This window comes from Notamacropus eugenii, chromosome 1 (genome assembly GCF_028372415.1).
Source record: "Notamacropus eugenii isolate mMacEug1 chromosome 1, mMacEug1.pri_v2, whole genome shotgun sequence".
Lineage (NCBI taxonomy): Eukaryota > Metazoa > Chordata > Mammalia > Diprotodontia > Macropodidae > Notamacropus > Notamacropus eugenii.
Genome location: NC_092872.1, coordinates 422226992 through 422245761, shown reverse-complemented (window position 1 = coordinate 422245761; position 18770 = coordinate 422226992). Strand labels below are relative to the sequence as shown.

The 18770-nt window shown below is 39.2% G+C and overlaps 1 protein-coding gene across 5 annotated transcripts in view; it reads right to left on the bottom strand.

Moving 5' to 3' along the window:
• Window positions 1–18770, bottom strand: part of PTPRT (protein tyrosine phosphatase receptor type T) — a 1308680-nt gene that overhangs the window by 392045 nt on the left and 897865 nt on the right. The window lies entirely within an intron of this gene.

Here is an 18770-nt window from a genome sequence, read left to right as displayed (position 1 = left end):
ATCTGCTCTCTCTTCTATCATCCCTCTCTGCCCTTGTCTCTGTCTTCTCTTTTGTCCTGTAGGGCCAGATAGCTTTCTATACCCCTTTACCTGTATTTCTTATTTCCTAGTGGTAAGAACATTACAGTTGATCCTAACACTTTGAGTTCCAACTTCTTTAGCTCCCTCCCTCTCCACCCCTTCCCTTTGGAAGGCAAGCAATTCAATATAGGCCAAATCTGTGTAGTTTTGCAAATGACTTCCATAATAGTTGTGTTGTATAGGACTAACTATATTTCCTCCATCCTATCCTGTCCCCCATTACTTCTATTCTCTTTTGATCCTATCCCTCCCCATGAGTGTTGACCTCAAATTGCACTCTCCTCCCCATGCCCTCCCTTCTATCATCCCCCCCCACTCTGCTTATCCCCTTATCCTCCACTTTCCTGTATTGTAAGATAGGTTTTCATACCAAAATGAGTAGGCATTTTATTCTTTCCTTTAGTGGAATGTGATGAGAGTAGACTTCATGTTTTTCTCTCACCTCCCCTCTTTATCCCTCCACTAATGAGTCTTTTGCTTGCCTCTTTTATGAGAGATAATTTGCCCCATTCAATTCTCCCTTTCTCCTCCCAATATCTTTCTCTCACACTGCTTGATTTCGTTTTTTTTAAAGATATGATCCCATCCTCTTCAATTCACTCTGTGCACTCTGTCTCTATGTGTGTGTGCGTGTGTGCATGTGTGTGTGTGTAATCCTACCCAGTACCCAGATACTGAAATGTTTCAAGAGTTACAAATATTGTCTTTCCATGTAGGAATGTAAACAGTTCAACTTTAGTAAGTCCCTTATGACTTCTCTTTGCTGTTCACCTTTTCATGGTTCTCTTCATTCTTGTGTTTGGAAGTCAAATTTTCTTTTCAGCTCTGGTCTTTTCATCAAGAATGCTTGAAAATCCTCTATTTCATTGAAAGACCAATTTTTCCCCTGAAGTATTATACTCAGTTTTGCTGGGTAGGTGATTCTTGGTTTTAGTCCTAGTTCCTTTGACTTCTGGAATATCCTATTCCATGCCCTTCGATCCCTTAATGTAGAAGCTGCTAGATCTTGTGTTATCCTGATTGTATTTCCACAATACTTGAATTGTTTCTTTCTAGCTGCTTGCAATATTTTCTCTTTCACCTGGGAGTTCTGGAATTTGGCCACAATGTTCCTAGGAGTTTCTCTTTTTGGATCTCTTTCATGCGGTGTTCTGTGGATTCCTTGAATATTTATTTTGCCCTCTGGTTCTAGAATCTCAGGGCAGTTTTCATTGATAATTTCATGAAAGATGATGTCTAGGCTCTTCTTTTGATCATGGCTTTCCCATAATTTTTAAATTGTCTCTCCTGGATCTATTTTCAACGTCAGTTGTTTTTCCAATGAGATATTTCACATTATCTTCCATTTTTCCATTCCTCTGGCTTTGTTCTGTGATTTCTTGCTTTCTCATAAAGTCCTTAGCCTCCATCTGTGCCATTCTAATTTTGAAAGAACTATTTTCTTCAGTGAGCTTTTGAATCTCCTTTTCCATTTGGCTAATTCTGCTTTTGAAAGCATTCTTCTCCTCATTGGCTTTTTGAACCTCTTTTGCCAATTGAGTTAGGCTAGTTTTCAAGGTGTTATTTTCTTCAACATTTTTTTGGGTCTCCTTTAGCAGGGAGCTGATTTGCTGTTCATGCTTTGACTTCATGTCTCTCATTTCTCTTCCCAGCTTTTCCTCCACCTCTCTAACTTGATTTTCAAAATTCTTTTTGAGCTCTTCCATGGCCTGAGCCCATTGAGTGGGCTGGGACACAGAAGCCTTGATTTCTGTGTCTTTGCCTGATGGTAAGCATTGTTCTTCCTCATCAGAAAGGAAGGGAGGAAATGCCTGTTCACCAAGAAAGTAACCTTCTATAGTCTTATTTCTTTTCCCTTTTCTGGGCATTTTCCCACTGAAGTTCAGATTTTTCCCCATATTAATATGAGCTTGTGATTAGACTATGCTAAAATCCACCAAATGACTAAAGAGTGAAAAGTAGAAAGAGTGCTGCATTTAAAGTTAGAGAACTTGAATTCAAATCCCAGCTTGATCCCATTCTACTCATGTGACCTTGAACAAATCATTCAACCTCTATGAAACTCAGTTTCTTTATTTGTAAAATTAGAGGCTTAGATTAGATGCCTTTAAGACCCCTCCAATCTCTGAATCTATGACCACAATATGATGATACTTTGTGTTTGTATTTCCTATGGAAAGTTGCAACTAGGGAATACCATTGTTGATATCCATCCAGGACCACAAATATAGCTAGCACAAGTGCCCAGGCCACCAGTATCTCCAAGGGGAATCCACCATTAGGATCCCCATCCACATCTCCCTACTCCTTATATGCACAAATCTGGCCTGAAACAGCACTTTCTCCTTAGGGTAGCACCAGTTACAGACTTTTTCTCCCATTCTCATTCCCCCCCACTATGAAAGGAATGAGCCAGTTTCAAGACAGGGTAGACACTCAGGCCAATCAACTGGAGACCATGGGGTCAAGCTGGGTCAAGTACCATATGAGAAATGGCCAGAGGGTAATCAGCCAATCAGCTATGAGATTGGAAATGTCCTCTATGATGAAACCATTTGAAATTCAGTGCTTCAGCAGTTTTGGGGAGACTATATAATTATGGCCTTTGGCCATTAACAGGCCTCACTCCAAGATGGGAGATAATGAGCACAGGTTTTGTCATTATTCTGAAATAAATTCACACTGATCCCATCTACCAGACTTCTGTGTCTCTGTTAACCTCTCTGTCTCCCAGTGGGTAAGAAAAGCCTCTGGAGACAGCTCCGCTGTATTTTTCCCCAGGCACCAGGGCCCAAGCCTGTTAGACCCAGTCAAGATACAGGAAGAGCCCTTACTCAATTCATTGAATAAGGTGGAGCAATACAGCTGCCTCTTGCATGTGACAAACAAATCCCAGTAGCCACAACTACCACTGAAATGACAGATTTGGAAGACAAGTACCAAAGATCACTGATCAGACTCCAGGATCCCCACGTCTATGATTCAGAGTAATTGTGCCTCTATGGCAAGTCAGATTAGGCAAGCCTCACAATCTAATGTCTTTGTAGATCCTGACTACAGAGAGTCCAAGGGTAGCCATTCAATTTATCTTTTTTTTTTTTTTTGTCTTTCAATAAAATAAGGTACTTATTAAATACAACACATATTATGAGCATATGCAAAAGTAGTACTTATAAGGTAAATAAGAGACATATAGCAATTGTTTCTATTCTGGCAAGATACTCTGAGGGTCTTCCCCTCCCTGACTGATTCTTCTGTGGAGGTAAAGGAGGCCATCTCTTGCCTCAATTCTTACTTAGCTTTTAACTGCTGAATGAATGTTGCCTCAGATAAACTGAGACCTGGGAAAATCCTGAGCATAAAAAGGACAACTTCTTCCACAGCTGTCCTGAACTTTCTCCTGCTCTTGGACTCCCATAACTCTGGAGGAGAGAGTGGAACTGATGACTTTGCGCAATGCTGCCTCACTTAAATACAATTCACTTGCAAGCCAAGATATGGCCCTCCTGATGTCATAAGTTCCTCTTTGAGAAAGAAGGATAAACAACAGGAGACATATAGGAAAGTAGTAACACTGAAAAGCAAAAGTCTTTTCAACACAATTAGGTGCCTATGGTCTTCCTAAGATACATCCTATTTCATAATGCTTCCTACAACATACTCTATACTCCAATTACATTGGACTCTTCTGTGATCCCCTGAATATGGGCTTTGTTCTTTCCTGACTCTGAGCTTTTGTTCAGCCTCTTCTCCATGCCTAGAAGGTTCATTCTCCCCTTCTTTGTATACTAAATTCCCACTCATCTTTTAAAGTCAAACTTCAATATAATCTCATCCATATAAACTTACTTAATATTCCTGGTTGGTTGTGAACTCTCTGGCTCAGTCCTCATATAATACTTTGGATCTTCCTACTGCACTTAGGCAAAATCAAGCATTAAAGTTATATATGTTTGTGTCTTAGTCTCTTATTAGAATGAGTTCCATCAAGGTCATATTTTATCTAAACTTGTATCTTCAGCAGAGATTCTGTACAGAACAGATGATTAATAAGTGTTCGACAGACAATTTAAAGAAGATATTGTAAAATTATAAAGAGCAAGCTTGTCCCCAAAGAAGACATTAGAGAATACCTCATCCAGGCCTCTTTGAAAAAGTTTGGGGTGGAGGTGGGAGGAGAGAGAGTAGAAGGGTGTAGAAAATTGTATATAATGTCAATTTTTTGATGTATTGAGTTTTGCCGAATTGTTTTCCTTTTTTCCTTCTTAAAAATTATTTATTATTTTCTCTCTGAAAGAAGGGAGGGGGAAGGGATAGGGAGGGAAATCTAAGTGATGTAAAACCAACAGATAGCTATCAAAGCTATTAAAAGTGTTTGGTGAATTGAATTGAAGAGAATCTTCTTTACCTTAGTCTAGGCCTACTAACCTGTTCTTAAGAACCTTCCTTTAGCATCTGATGAATTTTCATACTCAAGCATGACCCCTTTACCTATGGTGTAAAGGTTTTTGATGATCCTAAGGGGGAACTGTGACTTGGGCATCAGAGCCATGACATTAAGGAATAGACAGTTCAGCTTATTTATTTAAGTAGGAGCTGTTCATGGGAAGGCAGGAGCCAGGCAATTCCCTACTGGCCCTCTGCCTGATTCAAGCTGAACAGAGGAAAACAGAGGTCAGGAAAAGAACCAGACAGCTGTTCAGGCCACCAGACATAGACATTTTTCACAATCAGCGAGGCCATGCCTCATTTCTGCTTGGTGTTGGAAATGGGCCTCACCCTCTCCTCTTCCCACCCTGTTTGCCTCTGGTCCTTCCCTAGTGCTCACAGTGCCTACCCCTGGGGGTCTGCACATACTTAAGCTCTCTTCTTAGGGGTTTGACTTTTAAAGCCTTGTCTATTTCTTCAAGGAGTCATCTTTTAAAGGGGTCACTTTTTGAAATGTCACAAAATAGCCAATACAGACTTTTAAAAGATTTTATAGCATCAGCAGCAACAGTAGTAGTAGTAGTTGTAGTAGTAGTAGTAGTAGTAGTAGTAGTAGTAGTAGTAGTAGTAGCTGCAGTGGCAACAGTAGCAGTTACTGTTTTTTCTATGTGTTGTGAGGATTTGGGGAGCTTTAGTCTGAAAAAAGTCACAGAAGCCAACCTGATCAGTAACCAATCAAACATAACCACTGGCTGACCAGGGTTTCTTTGCCAACTGACATGCTAGAGATTATTGGGACTGCTAAGGGTAATAAGACACAGCCCCTGCCCTCAAGGGGCTTATAGTTTAGTGAGTAAGATGTGACATATGCACACATAAAAAGAGAATATGATAAAAATGACATGTGCAAATGAGTGGCCTAGATAAGAAGACAGAAGGAGAAAGAGTCAACAAATACTAGAGTGGTCTGCAAAGGCTTCATGGAAGAGGTAGATCTTGAGCAGCTAGTTGGCATAGAGGAGGGAGAGACAGATTTTATATCAGGAAGACCTGGGTATGAATCCAGTCTCAGATACTTATTACCTGTGTGTGATAGTGGGGAAGTCTTTTAACCTGATATATCCTCACTTTACTCATCTAGAAAAAGGGAATAACAATAAGACTTATTTCATGGGCTACTAAAAGCCAGGCTAGTAAAGTTTGCTTCGCAAACTTCAAAGTCCTATGTAAATGTTACTTATTTTGTCATCATCAGTATCACCACCATCATTAGGAGACTTGAAAGATGAAAAGGGTTTGAGTCAGAGAATAAGATAAGGGAGAAGATTTAAATCACAAGAAACAATAGATGAAAAGGCCCAGAGGTAGGATCAGAACCCAGGTCCTCTGATTCATCAGTTAAATTTTCTCCTGTGCCCCATTACATAATAAGAAAACATCCCTCCCCACATAAATTTATAGATCTCTCTAAAACTGTCAAAGTTATTTGCATTCATGATCTTATTTGATTTTCACCACAGTTCGGTTAGGTTAGTTCTATAGGTCTGGTAACCGCATTTTAGCAAGGCATAAACTCTCTGGGTCTCAGTTATGTTCTCTGTAAAATGAAAGGGTTAGATTAGATAGATAGAAGTCTATTCCATCTCTATGAATCCTAAGTAGTTCATAAGCAGCACTCCTAGTAGATCACACTTGACTATCTGAGATCCAATTTCATTAAACACTGGTGCTACAAGGTGGAACCATATGTTAAAGCTTACCTGCCTATCACACTCATTTGTCTTCCCTCTCATGCTTTCTGAGTCTACGCAAACACTGTCGAGAAACAGAATGCAATCAGCGGACATCTGCCCCATTAATAAGCTCTGCCTGGTGTTCTCCATAGGGTCAGGAAGCATGGGCAGAGACACCATGGAGCTGGATGGACTCCTCTGCTCACCATGGAGTTATTACTGACAGCACCAATTTCTGGCAATTAGGCTTCTGCTGCAGGTAGTTAACCTGAAGGGCAGCATTTGATTGTCTCGATTTAGCTGGGAGGCTGCTCAACTCTAACTACATAGTCAGAATTCAGGGCTTCTCTTTTTCTTTTTCTTTCTTTTCTCCCCAGGAACTGCTTTTTGTTTCTTCTCAAAGTTAGTGGGGTAGGACAGCAGCCAGCTGCTATTAGCACACTTGGCATGACCCATCTCGGTCCACTAGTTCACCTTGAACCAGCACTGAAGAGAATGTGCTTGGCCACTTGTGATGGGCACAGAGATCTGACCGTAGGCCTGTTTCTCAGGGATGACTAGGAATGGGGGTTAGTGGAGGGAGAAGGATTTAAATTTTATGGGAACAGCTAGTCATCAATGTGATAAGACAATCCTTGACGCAAGGAAGAGATATTTATATTCTTATATCTGTATCTTCACTGCTTAACCCTGCATCTGGCATACTGTAAGTACTTAATAAATGTGTATTGAATGAATGAATTTATCAAGAAGTATTTACCATCACTTACTAGATGCTGGGGATAGAGATAGACTGTGGACATTGGCACAAGGAACTCCCAAGTAGGGAAACTTCTTTTATTAGTGCAAGTTGGTGCCTGCTCTACAGCTTATAGGGTTAGAGAGTTGCCTATAAGCACTGAGATGTCCAATGTCTTCTCCAGGGTCTCATGACCAGGATATATCAAAAGTAGTTCTTGAACCTAGGCTTTGAAGCTGGCTCTACACACTACATCATGTTGACTCTCAGGCACTGGGAATCCAAAGCAAAAATAGTTTCTGACCCAAATCAACTATATTCTATATAGAAAGAGAACATTCATACGTGATTCATAATACATACAGACAAAATAATTACACAAATTAAGTACATACAAATAAATAAAAGGTAATTTGGGGATGGGAAAGCACCAGAGGATGGAAGGATCAGTGAAGTCCCTTATAGGCTACTGGAGTTTACTGAGCAGGGGGGTGATATAGTCAGACCTGTACCATAGGATTGATTGTGGGAGAGGAATGAATAAATGAACAACTGAACTAGGGAGGCTCAACTTATTCCGTTCTGGACATTATATTTTTGGAGAGTTTTGACAAGCTAGAGTTTGCTCAGAGGATTACTTTTCTTGTGTGGCTCCAGAGGGAGGAATTAAATACAGAAGCTCTTTTAAATATCAGAGTTTCCCAATCAGAGAGGGAGAGGAGGGGGGAGGAGGAGGATAGGGAAGAAGAGAAGGATGGGGAGGGGGAAAGGAAAGGGGTAGAAGAGGAAAGAAGAGAAGTAAGACAAAGTGACAGAATACAGAGACAGTCACAGAATGAGACACACACACATACAGATAAATTATTAAGTGCTTTACTATGTGTCAGGTACAGTCCTAAACAGTGGAGACACAAATAAGAGAAAAAGAGACTATTCCTACTCTCCCATTCTCCAGGAGCTTATCTTCTAATGAGTGAAGAAAACACATACAGGGTACCAGAAAGTGTGTAGAGGAGCACAGGGGAGGACACACTGGGGAAACTATATGGAAACTCGAGCCTTTCAAGATAAGGCAAAAGTTCACATTAAGAGATATGGAAAATGTGGGGTGGATTCCCAGTTTCCAATAATGACTGAGCCAGGAACTTCAAATCCTCCGTTTAAGAATGGAGTTCAGCTCAAATGTCTCCTCATTTCTCTGAGGCCTCTCTTAACTTCTCTACCATAGTCCATCTTAGGGTACCTTCCCCCACCTCCACCCTTAACCCCATCTCCCTTCTCATTTTCCTTTTGTGTGTTGTCTTTTCCAATTAGACTTTAAACTCCTTGAGGGCAGAGACTGTCTTTTTTTTCTTTATTGGTATCCCCAGTACTTAGCATAATGCCTGACACATAATAAGTGCTTTCTAAATATTTATTGAGGATTGACTATCTATTAGATGATGGGGAAGTGGCATGGAGGTCTGGTTTCTGGGAAGATAAGGCAAAAACTTCACCTATCAGAGAAGAGGAAAAGATTATTAGATGTAGTAAGTTCCATGTCAATGAAAGTGTTCAAGTGAAGGCTGGATGACAGCCTATTAATGATATTTTAGAAAGATCCCAGAACAGGCTAAGGGTTTGGACTAACCTCTATTGCCCATTCTAATTTTAGAATTTAAAGAATTTTAGTAAATGAAAACTCAGAAATATGATCTACTTCTTGGATTGTATCCCAGTGCCAGTTTGGCTTAAATCACTTGGCTCTGATAATGAAGAATGGTCAAAGAATCCATCTGCAGCTTCAAAGCACACAGTAAGAGGCAAAAGTGGAGATGCTATGATGACAACCTCTTTCCAATGATCAGTTTTAGAAACCATCATTTCTGTGGGTTGGCCTCTCCATCCTACAAATCAGCCACTGGTTTTTGAGGCAGCATGTGTAATGGGGAAAAAAGATACTCTGAGCTTAGTCAGGAGACCCTGCTTTTGACACTGACTAGTAGATTGACCATGAGTAAGAGATTTGACCTCTCTGTACCTTAATTTTGTTATCTATGAAATGGATATGATAATACTAGAATTGGAGTCAGGAGGGTATAATGATGAGCTCAGAGTAGGGAAAACTTGGGCTGAAGTACTACTGACAGTACTAACTTGTGTGATCCTGGGCAAGTCACTTGGCCTATCAATGCTTTTCAGGTCTTTTGATCTCTCTTGACATTGAGAGGATACCAATGGAAAACTGGCCATCTTTTTGGTTAGCCTTTTAGGCCTTTTGATTTAATTTGGTCATCATGTGACTTGTCCATTTTCCTTTTGTCCTCATACACTAGTTTGATGACATTGTTTATTTCATTTCTTCTTTATAACTACATTTTTGATGTATTTTACACCCACCACGAATCTTGCAGTTGTCTCATGAACTTAAAATATATAGAAAGCATTTTGGAAACTTTAATTGCTACATAAATGTGATATCTTAATCATTGTTCTCATTCTTTTCACCTTATATCCAATGGTTTTTTGATAGAAATGATCCATCAACAAGCCACCCTTCCAGTATTGTTCATTTATGTTTAATGTTAGGCAGATTATTGTGTAGACAGATACAATAAAATGGTTACTTTCTATAACTGAATAAATATTGCAATGTGGAGCTTGATCTTGGTGTGATTTTTGTTGATGTTATTCTTGTAATTATTGCTGCTGTTGTTACAGCTCAGTGAAAAGCATCTTTGAGCCAACTCCCAAAGTAGACAGGATGAAGGGGCTCATGATGACTTTCATCTTGTTTCCACATTGTTTTTTATTTCTTCCACTAGTTCTCTATATATGGAAACCTTTTTCATTCCAAATTGTTTGATCAACAAACCTTATCCCTAAATTCTCATGTTTAGGCAGTGGGACAAGAGTTTTGTCTGTGATGCTGCAAATTCTTTAGTAAATATTCCAGTTCTGGTTTATTTCACTAATTCTCAAGGATATTTTGGAATTTTCACACGTAGCATGAGTCGGACATATGTTAGATTATGAAGAATAATGCATTTCTGGTGTAAAGTTCTGGCCTCTGGATTGTATGTTTCTAGGTATTTTGTAGGCACTAAGATCAGCAACCTGCAGTGATTTTGTATTTTCTGGTAGCAATAACCTGGTATAAACCTCATAAACAACTCCATTTCTAGCAACAAATTCTCAAGACTCAGTCAATTATTTGATTCTTCTTTGTCAACACATCTGCAGTTGCGTTCCTTTATCATCATCATCATCATCACCATTTTTGTCATTTTCTTTCCCATCTTTTGTTACAGAGTTCAAGCAGAGATGGTTCTAATTACATTCTTCTCATTTTTCTCCTGTGTGCTTCAGATAAACAACTCTAGGACAAGTTGCAATCCTGCTTTTTTATGTTTAATCCTCGATACACTGTAGGGGTGAGTAAAATAACGGCTTTTTTATATTTTACCTGACTTCAGATATATTAGGGGTATCATAGTACTTGTTTTATCAATAGGTGGGGGAAGGGTTAGAGGGACAGAATTTGAAATTCAATATAAAAAATGAATTGCTTTTTTTCAGTTGAATGAAAGTATTAGGATGTCATTTCTTCCTCTGCAAGCTCACTGAAAGCCTCTGGATAATTCTAGCAAGAGAGAGGACATCAGGAATGAAATGTATCTCATCCTGTTCCTAGCTGTTTCTGATACACTGTTGGGGGTAAATATTTTAAAAGTTTATTGTTCCATGCAGCTTGGAGATTATGAGCATTTGGCATAGAGACATATTATTCAAACCTCACATCATCAGTGTCATCCTTGACTCCTTAATGTCTCTTAACTTCCCCACTCCATTTCCAGTCTGTTCCCAAAGCCTGCCGATTTTATTTTCATACATTTTAATATACACTCTCTACTTTCTCCTGACATTGCTACCATTATGGTGCACCCTTGTTACTTCATCCCTGGATTACTGAAATAGGCTGTTGATTGGTAAACTTGTCATAAGTCTCTCTCAACTCCAGTCCATCTTTCATTCAGCTCTCAAAGTGATCTTCCTAAAATGTAGATCTGACTATGTTACCCCTACTCAATAAGTTCCAATAGTTTCCTGTCATCTCTAGGATGGAATATAAAATTCCCTGTTTGATAATCAAAACCCCTTGCAACCTGCTGTCCTTCACATCTCTAGTTTTCACATAGCTCTCTCTACACCCCTCCCATACCCTGGGACCAAGTGACACAGGCTTCCTTGTGAATCCACAAAACAAAAGATACTCTGTCTTCTAATTTTGGGCATTTTAATTGGCTATCCCTCATGCCTAGAATTCTCTCCTTCATCATCTCCATCTCCTGGCTTTCCTAGCTTCCTTCATGAACCAGCTAATCCTAACTTCCCTAAAAAGTCTTTCAATTTCCCTTAATTTTAGTGACTTACTGTTGTTCCCTCCTCCCAAATCATCTTATATATGGTTCATATGTAAATAGTTGTTTAAATGTTGTTTCCCCTCCCACCATTAGTCAGTGAGTTCCTTGAATTCAAAAGAAAAAGTTGTCCTTAGCACAGTGTCTGGCACATTGTGGGTGCTTAATAAATGTTATTGACTGATTTACTATTGACTGACACTCTTCAGATTTTATGGACCAATGTTACATTTGGATGACTACGACAAAAATTGCCCTATGATAATAATTTTGTTCCAGTAGACAGTATTCCAGTTAAATTTTTGAGGATATTTTAAGGTCTTCATTTTAGAAGAAGTCTTGTCCTTGTCTTCTTTTGGTCCACAATGGACCTTCTGTAGTCCAATTTTAGCTTCCAGGTCAAATTTTATTAGTCTTTTGGTAGGTCCTAAGTTTTAAAAGTCTCTGGTGATACATTTCATAGTTGCTACCATTTTTTAAATATTAGTTCCCAAGTCTGGGATCCTTCTCCTTCTGTAATATCTGGTGGCAGTGAAATGCTCCTGAATTTCTAGTATAAAATTCCCTGTTTCCACAAAATATCAACATAACTCAGACATTTGGTGCTTCCAGATTAAATTATTATTGACTTAGCTCATGTGTACATCATCCAAAGAGGGTCTTTTAGTTCTCCTCTTTGATCTTAGCTGTTTTGTAGGCTCCATTTTGAAGTAAACCACATTTGTTTACATTAGAAAAAAATCCAGTGTTGTACACCTGCAATGAAGAGATATCTACTTATTTTAAAAGTATTTTTGTAGATATTTTTATCTGTTTATCATATGCTCTAAGAATATCTATCAATCTTCTTCCTCCTCTTTGGTGAGGAAGGGTTAATCTTTCTATATCTGCCTTCGGGTGATGAAACCAAGTGCTTCATTAATATTATGTAAGGTTTTGTTAGGTTATTTTTCCAAATCTGTTAAAGTACATTTTACAGTTCTGAATGTGTGGATTAATATTAGCATTGCATAGGTGTTAATTGTTTTAAATATTTTTTCCATTCAACTTTGATTTCAAGAGGCCAATAGATTCTGAATGCATTTTGCCACAGCATCCTCTTGGATATATTTTTGCCTAAAGGCTACCAAAGTATTTGTAGGTACTACCTTCATCTACTGGTTATCTGCAACCTCAAATTTCAAGCTTAAATCCTTGTTACGTTTTTATTATCATTTCACTTAATCATCATTCCGTTCTCAGTTTTTTCACTGAAACTCAGAAATAATCATGAGAAGTCACTATCTTGATATTTATCTGTTATATTTCAAGTTCTACAGATAATCGCAGAGGTTTTATAATTTAATAAAAATATTGGAATGTCAGCTCATCCTCAGTGCAACTCCAGTAGAAGGAAGGACATCAATCTCAGGCTGCTCCTATATGATTTGACATCCTTTGCTGAGTCTCTATATTCTGAGAGTTTTTTGTTGAGTGTAGAACTGAATAAAATTGGGCATTGTGAAAATCATCAATAGCAGTTTATTTTACGGAGGTTTGGAGCACTTTGTTTAATTACTTAATTGATAATAAATTACTCTTTATTACCCATGAATTTTTTTGGCACATCTTATTTCTTCCTTGTCCAATATGTTGTTTTCTTGTAACTGTTTATGGATTTCATTAGTGATACAAGCTATGAATGCTTTGTATTAAACACATAAATATGTAATTGGCCCATGAATGAGTGGGGTGCTATTGCTCTCATCTTTTGACAGTAGATATGTGATAACCTCTGTTTAGTAAGATGAGGGTAGGCTTGTGTCTGAGAGGAAATTGGTAAAATGTTTTGCTGGTAATTCATAAGACACTTTAAAGCATTTGAGCCAATAATTATGGATCTTATCTGACTTTTCTGTAGTCACATCCCTTCTTGAAACTATTACATGTCTCATCTTAATGGTCCACAAGTTTTTTTTTTTCTCATTTGATCTGACTTGTGCCTTCATTGTCCTTAATTTCTTGTGTCCATATAGACAAGCAGACATTTTCCACACCCTTCCTCTCTGGGAGCTCTTTCTTGCTTCTGATTATTAGTTTTCTGTCGATGTTGATTCAATTTTTTTTTAAATTTTATTCTTTTGTTCAACTTTGTTCTTATGTTCTACTCAATTTTGACTTTTAAATCATTTGAATTTTTTTTTGGCTTTTTTTTTTTATTTAACTTTTAACATTTATTTTCACAAAGTTTTGGGTTACAAATTTTCTCCCCTTTTATCCCCTCCCCCCCCCAAACCCAAGCATTCTAATTGCCCCTGTGACCAATCTGCTCTCTCTTCTATCCTCCCTCTCTGCCCTTGTCTCCGTCTTCTCTTTTGTCCTGTAGGGCCAGATAGCTTTCTTTACCCCTTAACCTGTATTTCTTATTTCCTAGTGGTAAGAACATTACAGTTGATCCTAACACTTTGAGTTCCAACTTCTTTAGCTCCCTCCCTCTCCACCCCTTCCCTTTGGAGGACAAGCAATTCAATATAGGCCAAATCTGTGTAGTTTTGCAAATGATTTCCATACTAGTTGTGTTGTATAGGACTAACTATATTTCCCTCCATCCTATCCTGTCCCCCATTACTTCTATTCTCTTATGATCCTTTCCCTCCCCATGAGTGTTGACCTTGGATTGCATTCTCCTCCCCATGCCCTCCCCTCTATCCTCCCCCCCACCCTGCTTGTGCCCTTGTCCCCCACTCTCCTGTATTGTGAGATAGATTTTCCTATCAAAATGAGTGTGCATTTTGTTCTTTCCTTTAGTGGAATGTGATGAGAGTAGACCTCATGATTTTCTCTTGCCTCCCCTCTTTATCCCTCCACTAATAAGTCTTTGTTTGCCTCTTTTATGAGAGATAATTTGCCCCATTCAATTTCTCCCTTTCTCCTCCCAATATTTCTCTCTCACTGCTTGATTTCATTTTTTTTTAAGATATGATCCCATCCTCTTCAATTCACTCTGTGCACTCTGTCTCTATGTATGTGTGCGTGTGTGCATGTGTGTGTGTGTACTCCCACCCAGGACCCAGATACTGAAATGTTTCAAGAGTTACAAATATTGTCTTTCCATGTAGGAATGTAAACAGTTCAACTGTAGTAAGTCCCTTATGACTTCTCTTTGCTGTTCACCTTTTCATGGTTCTCTTCATTCTTGTGTTTGAAAGTCAAATTTTCTTTTCAGCTCTGGTCTTTTCATCAAGAAAATTTGAAAATCCTCTATTTCACTGAAAGACCATTTTTTCTCCTGAAGTATTATACTCAGTTTTGCTGGGTAGGTGATTCTTGGTTTTAGTCCTAGTTCCTTTGACTTCTGGAATATCCTATTCCATTCCCTTCGATCCCTTAATGTAGAGGGTGCTAGATCTTGTGTTATCCTGATTGTATTTCCACAATACTTGAATTGTTTCTTTCTAGCTGCTTGCAATATTTTCTCTTTCACCTGGGAATTCTGGAATTTGGCCACAATGTTCCTAGGAGTTTCTCTTTTTGGATCTCTTTCATGCGGTGTTCTGTGGATTCCTTGAATATTTATTTTGCCCTCTGGTTCTAGAATCTCAGGGCAGTTTTCCTTGATAATTTCATGGAAGATGATGTCTAGGCTCTTCTTTTGATCATGGTTTTCAGGTAGTCCCAGAATTTTTACATTGTCTCTCCTGAATCTATTTTCCAGGTCAGTTGTTTTTCCAGTAAGATATTTCACATTATCTTCCATTTTTCCAATCTTCTCTCTATGTTCTGTGATATCTGTCTCATAAAGTCCTTAGCGTCCATCTGTGCCATTCTAGTTTTGAAAGAACTACTTTCTTCAGTGAGCTTTTGAATCTCCTTTTCCATTTGGCTAATTCTGCTTTTGAAAGCATTCTTCTCCTCATTGGCTTTTTGAACCTCTTTTGCCAATTGAGTTAGGCTAGTTTTCAAGGTGTTAATTTCTTCAACATTTTTTTGGTTCTCCTCTAGCAGGGAGCTGATCTGCTTTTCATGCTTCTCTTTCATCCCTCTCATTTCTCTTCCCAGCTTTTCCTCCACCTCTCTAACTTGATTTTCAAAATTCTTTTTGAGCTCTTCCATGGCCTGAGCCCATTGGGTGGGCTGGGACACAGAAGCCTTGATTCTTGTGTCTTTGTCTGATGGTAAGCATTGTTCTTCCTCATCAGAAAGGAAGGGAGGAAATGTCTGTTCTCCAAGAAAGTAGCCATCAATAGTTTTATTTCTTTTCCCTTTTCTGGGCATTCTCCCCAGCCAGTGACTTGACCTCTGAATATTCTCCTCACACCCACCTCGCCTCCTGGTCCTCCCAGCCAGCGTTTGGGGACTGGGATTCAAATGCTGCTTCCCGCCTTAGGGCTTTTGGTGGGGGCAGGGCTGCTATTCAGTGTGAGAATTAAGTTCAGATGGTCAGGTCGGGGCAGGGCCGCCTCTCAGGCTCAGTTCCCTCAGGGGGTTTATGTACAGACCTTCCACAATGGATCCAGGCTCCCACCCACTTGGGGAGCCCCTGTCTGCAACCGCCTCTCAGCTTCTATCTCCCGGGGGGGCCCGAGCCATGGGGGCACCCCACTCCCCTCTCGACCCGCCAAAGAGACTCTCTCACCGACCCCCGTCACCTGTGGGTGGAGGGGCTTGTGCTGCCGCTGGAGATCCCATCCCTGAAGCCTGCTCGGATCTGTACCTCTCGGAGCCGCGGCCGCCGCAGGTCTGGGCTGGGCTCCGCGTCTGCAGCGTGACGGACCTTTTGCGAGAGGTTTGCAGGTCCCTCTGTGGGTGGAGAGACCCTCGTGGCCGCAGGATATCTCGTCCCCGTAGCCTGTTCGGATCTTTTCCTCACAGTGTCGCAGCCGCTGCAGGGCTGCACTCAGCTCCCAGTCCCAGCGCCCAGTCCGCAGCGCGAAGGACCCCCCGCGAGAGGTTTGCAGGTCTCTCCGGAACAGAAATCTCCCTCGCTGCAATAATCCATGGCCTCTGGGTGCAGAATTCACCGTGAGTTGATCCCCTCTAGCCGTTCTGTGGGTTGTGGGTTCGGAGCTATGTGTATGTGCGTCTTTCTACTCCGCCATCTTGGCTCCGCCCCCCAAAAGCATTTGAATTTTGCTTTCAATTGCTGATGAAGCAAATCTAGAATTTCTGACATGCCTTTGTTTCCGTATTTGTTTCTGTTTCTTTTTATGACTGTATCTGGAATATATGCCATTCAAATTTTCTATTGTATATAGCAGCTAGATATTGATGGACTCTTTGTATGTCTTTCCTTGGATCCTCAATAGCTCTCTTGAGTAATTTCTGCCATTTTGATTCTTGATCCTTGTCCTTAAGAATATTCCTTGATAGTATTTTCCTCTTAAGTTCCTCTCATGGCGATAGCTGGAACATATATTGTTGGGTGTGTGTCTTGAAATATGACACTTTCTGTCATTATAAAAATCATGTTGACTTTTGCTGAGTACATCAAGTCTACATTTCATGACCAGCTTTCAAGATCCTTCATAATCTGGACCCAGATCACTTATCTAACATTATTTCCCATTATTATTCAAAAACATAACTTCCTCTAGTGAGGCAGGGCTCTGCACTGATTCACAAATATGATTTCATTCTCACCTCTGGGCCTTTCCTAATGCTTCTCTCCATGTAGCTTAACTCTTCTTCATCACCAAACTAAATCCTACCCAGTCTTCTAAATATAGTTCAACTCCTACCTTCTCCATGAAGCCTTTCCTTGATTAATGATGGATTTTGGGACCACTTTCTGATCTACAACATCAAAACACTCCATTTGCGCCATATCACTTAACAACTACTTAGACGTTGTCTCATAGTGATCCCCAGTTATATTATGTGTTTGGATCTTGTCACCTACAACCAAACTGAAAGTTTGTTGAAAGCAGAAATCATTTATTTCATTATCTTCAAAAGGTCTACTGGCAGGTAAAGATCCCTGCTCTTCATTATACCTATTGTTTGTTTTTTCAATGGATAATGGGATCCTTTCAAGCTTCCTGTAAGTTAGGCTTCCATTTCCCCTTGGCTTTTCAGAGTGATGAATTTAGGTAAAGTATATGGTGAAAAAATAGAGAAAGACCCTGTTAGATGGGGCAGTTCTGCTCAGCCACTGAAACCAGAAGTATCAAGTGAACAAGAGGGCAGGATTGCAGCCTGAAAAATAAGAGCCTTCAAAATGACTCTTGCTATAGAGGAAATCAGGTTGGAAGTAGAAAAGCAATTGCTAAATTACATGGTTTCAGTTTCCAAAGAAAGAGAGAGAGATTCAGATGGAGAAAAGAGTAGAAAAGAGAATGTAATATCTTCTAGGCTTTGCTTCAATTCACTCTCTTAATTCATAGTAAGTTTCCTTGTCTCCAAACCAAGAAAAAAATTGAAGCAATTTAAAGAGGAAAAAAGAAGAAAAGTGAGAAACCAGAAATGTCTTAGATGGTCTATAACCCATAGCATTGGGACAAAGTTTGTTATGAGAAATCCAGATCACTGCATAAGAATCATGGATTTTAAAGCTGGAATTGACTACACTTCCTTCAAATGGAAGAATTAAGTCCCAGGAAGGAGAAATTATTTTCCCCAAGATCATACAGGAAGCAAACAGTCAAGCCAGAATTTAAACTTAGGTCTCATGACCCTAAATAATGCTCTCTTTTTTATATTTCCAAATCCAGATTCTCCCTTGACAAACTATAATAAACAACAGATAAGAATGAAACAGAGACATAGTTTATGGAATATGATCAACATGCTCACTAAACTCTTTATAAGTTAATCTTTGTGTAATAGAATCTGAATTGCCATCTCTAATTTTGTCAGTTTGTAATTTCAATAGTTAACATTTGTGTATGTATATGTATAGATGTATGTTTAGATGTATATTTTTAAAAGCTGAAAGTGACTTTAGGGATATTCTAGTTTGATTTTCTTACTTTAGACATCAAGAAAATAAGGCCTAAGGAGTGGAAGTGATATGTCCAAAGTCAGATAGAAAGGAGCTAAGGCAAGATTTGAACTCTGATTTTCTGTAATCACATCCAGTATTCTTTCTGCTTATGAATCTGTCAATCCACTGGCACACTCATAACTTACAAATGATAGAGAAGATCATAGATGTATATGTGCAGTAGCCCAGGCACAACCTAACATCTCAAAAATTTGTATTTTGTGTCTTATTTTGTCTGTACATAAAGTTTAGTTGCTAAATTTAAAAGTTAAGTTTAAGTTGTACTCACTTTTATTTCCATGATTCACATTAAAATGCTCTTTTTTATGAATGTTCAGTAAATGTTCACCTTTAAAATAAATGAAAAATTTCTTAGGGAATTTGTACCTAAGAAAGGGAAGAAATATGGTATGGAGGAAAGAAAACGA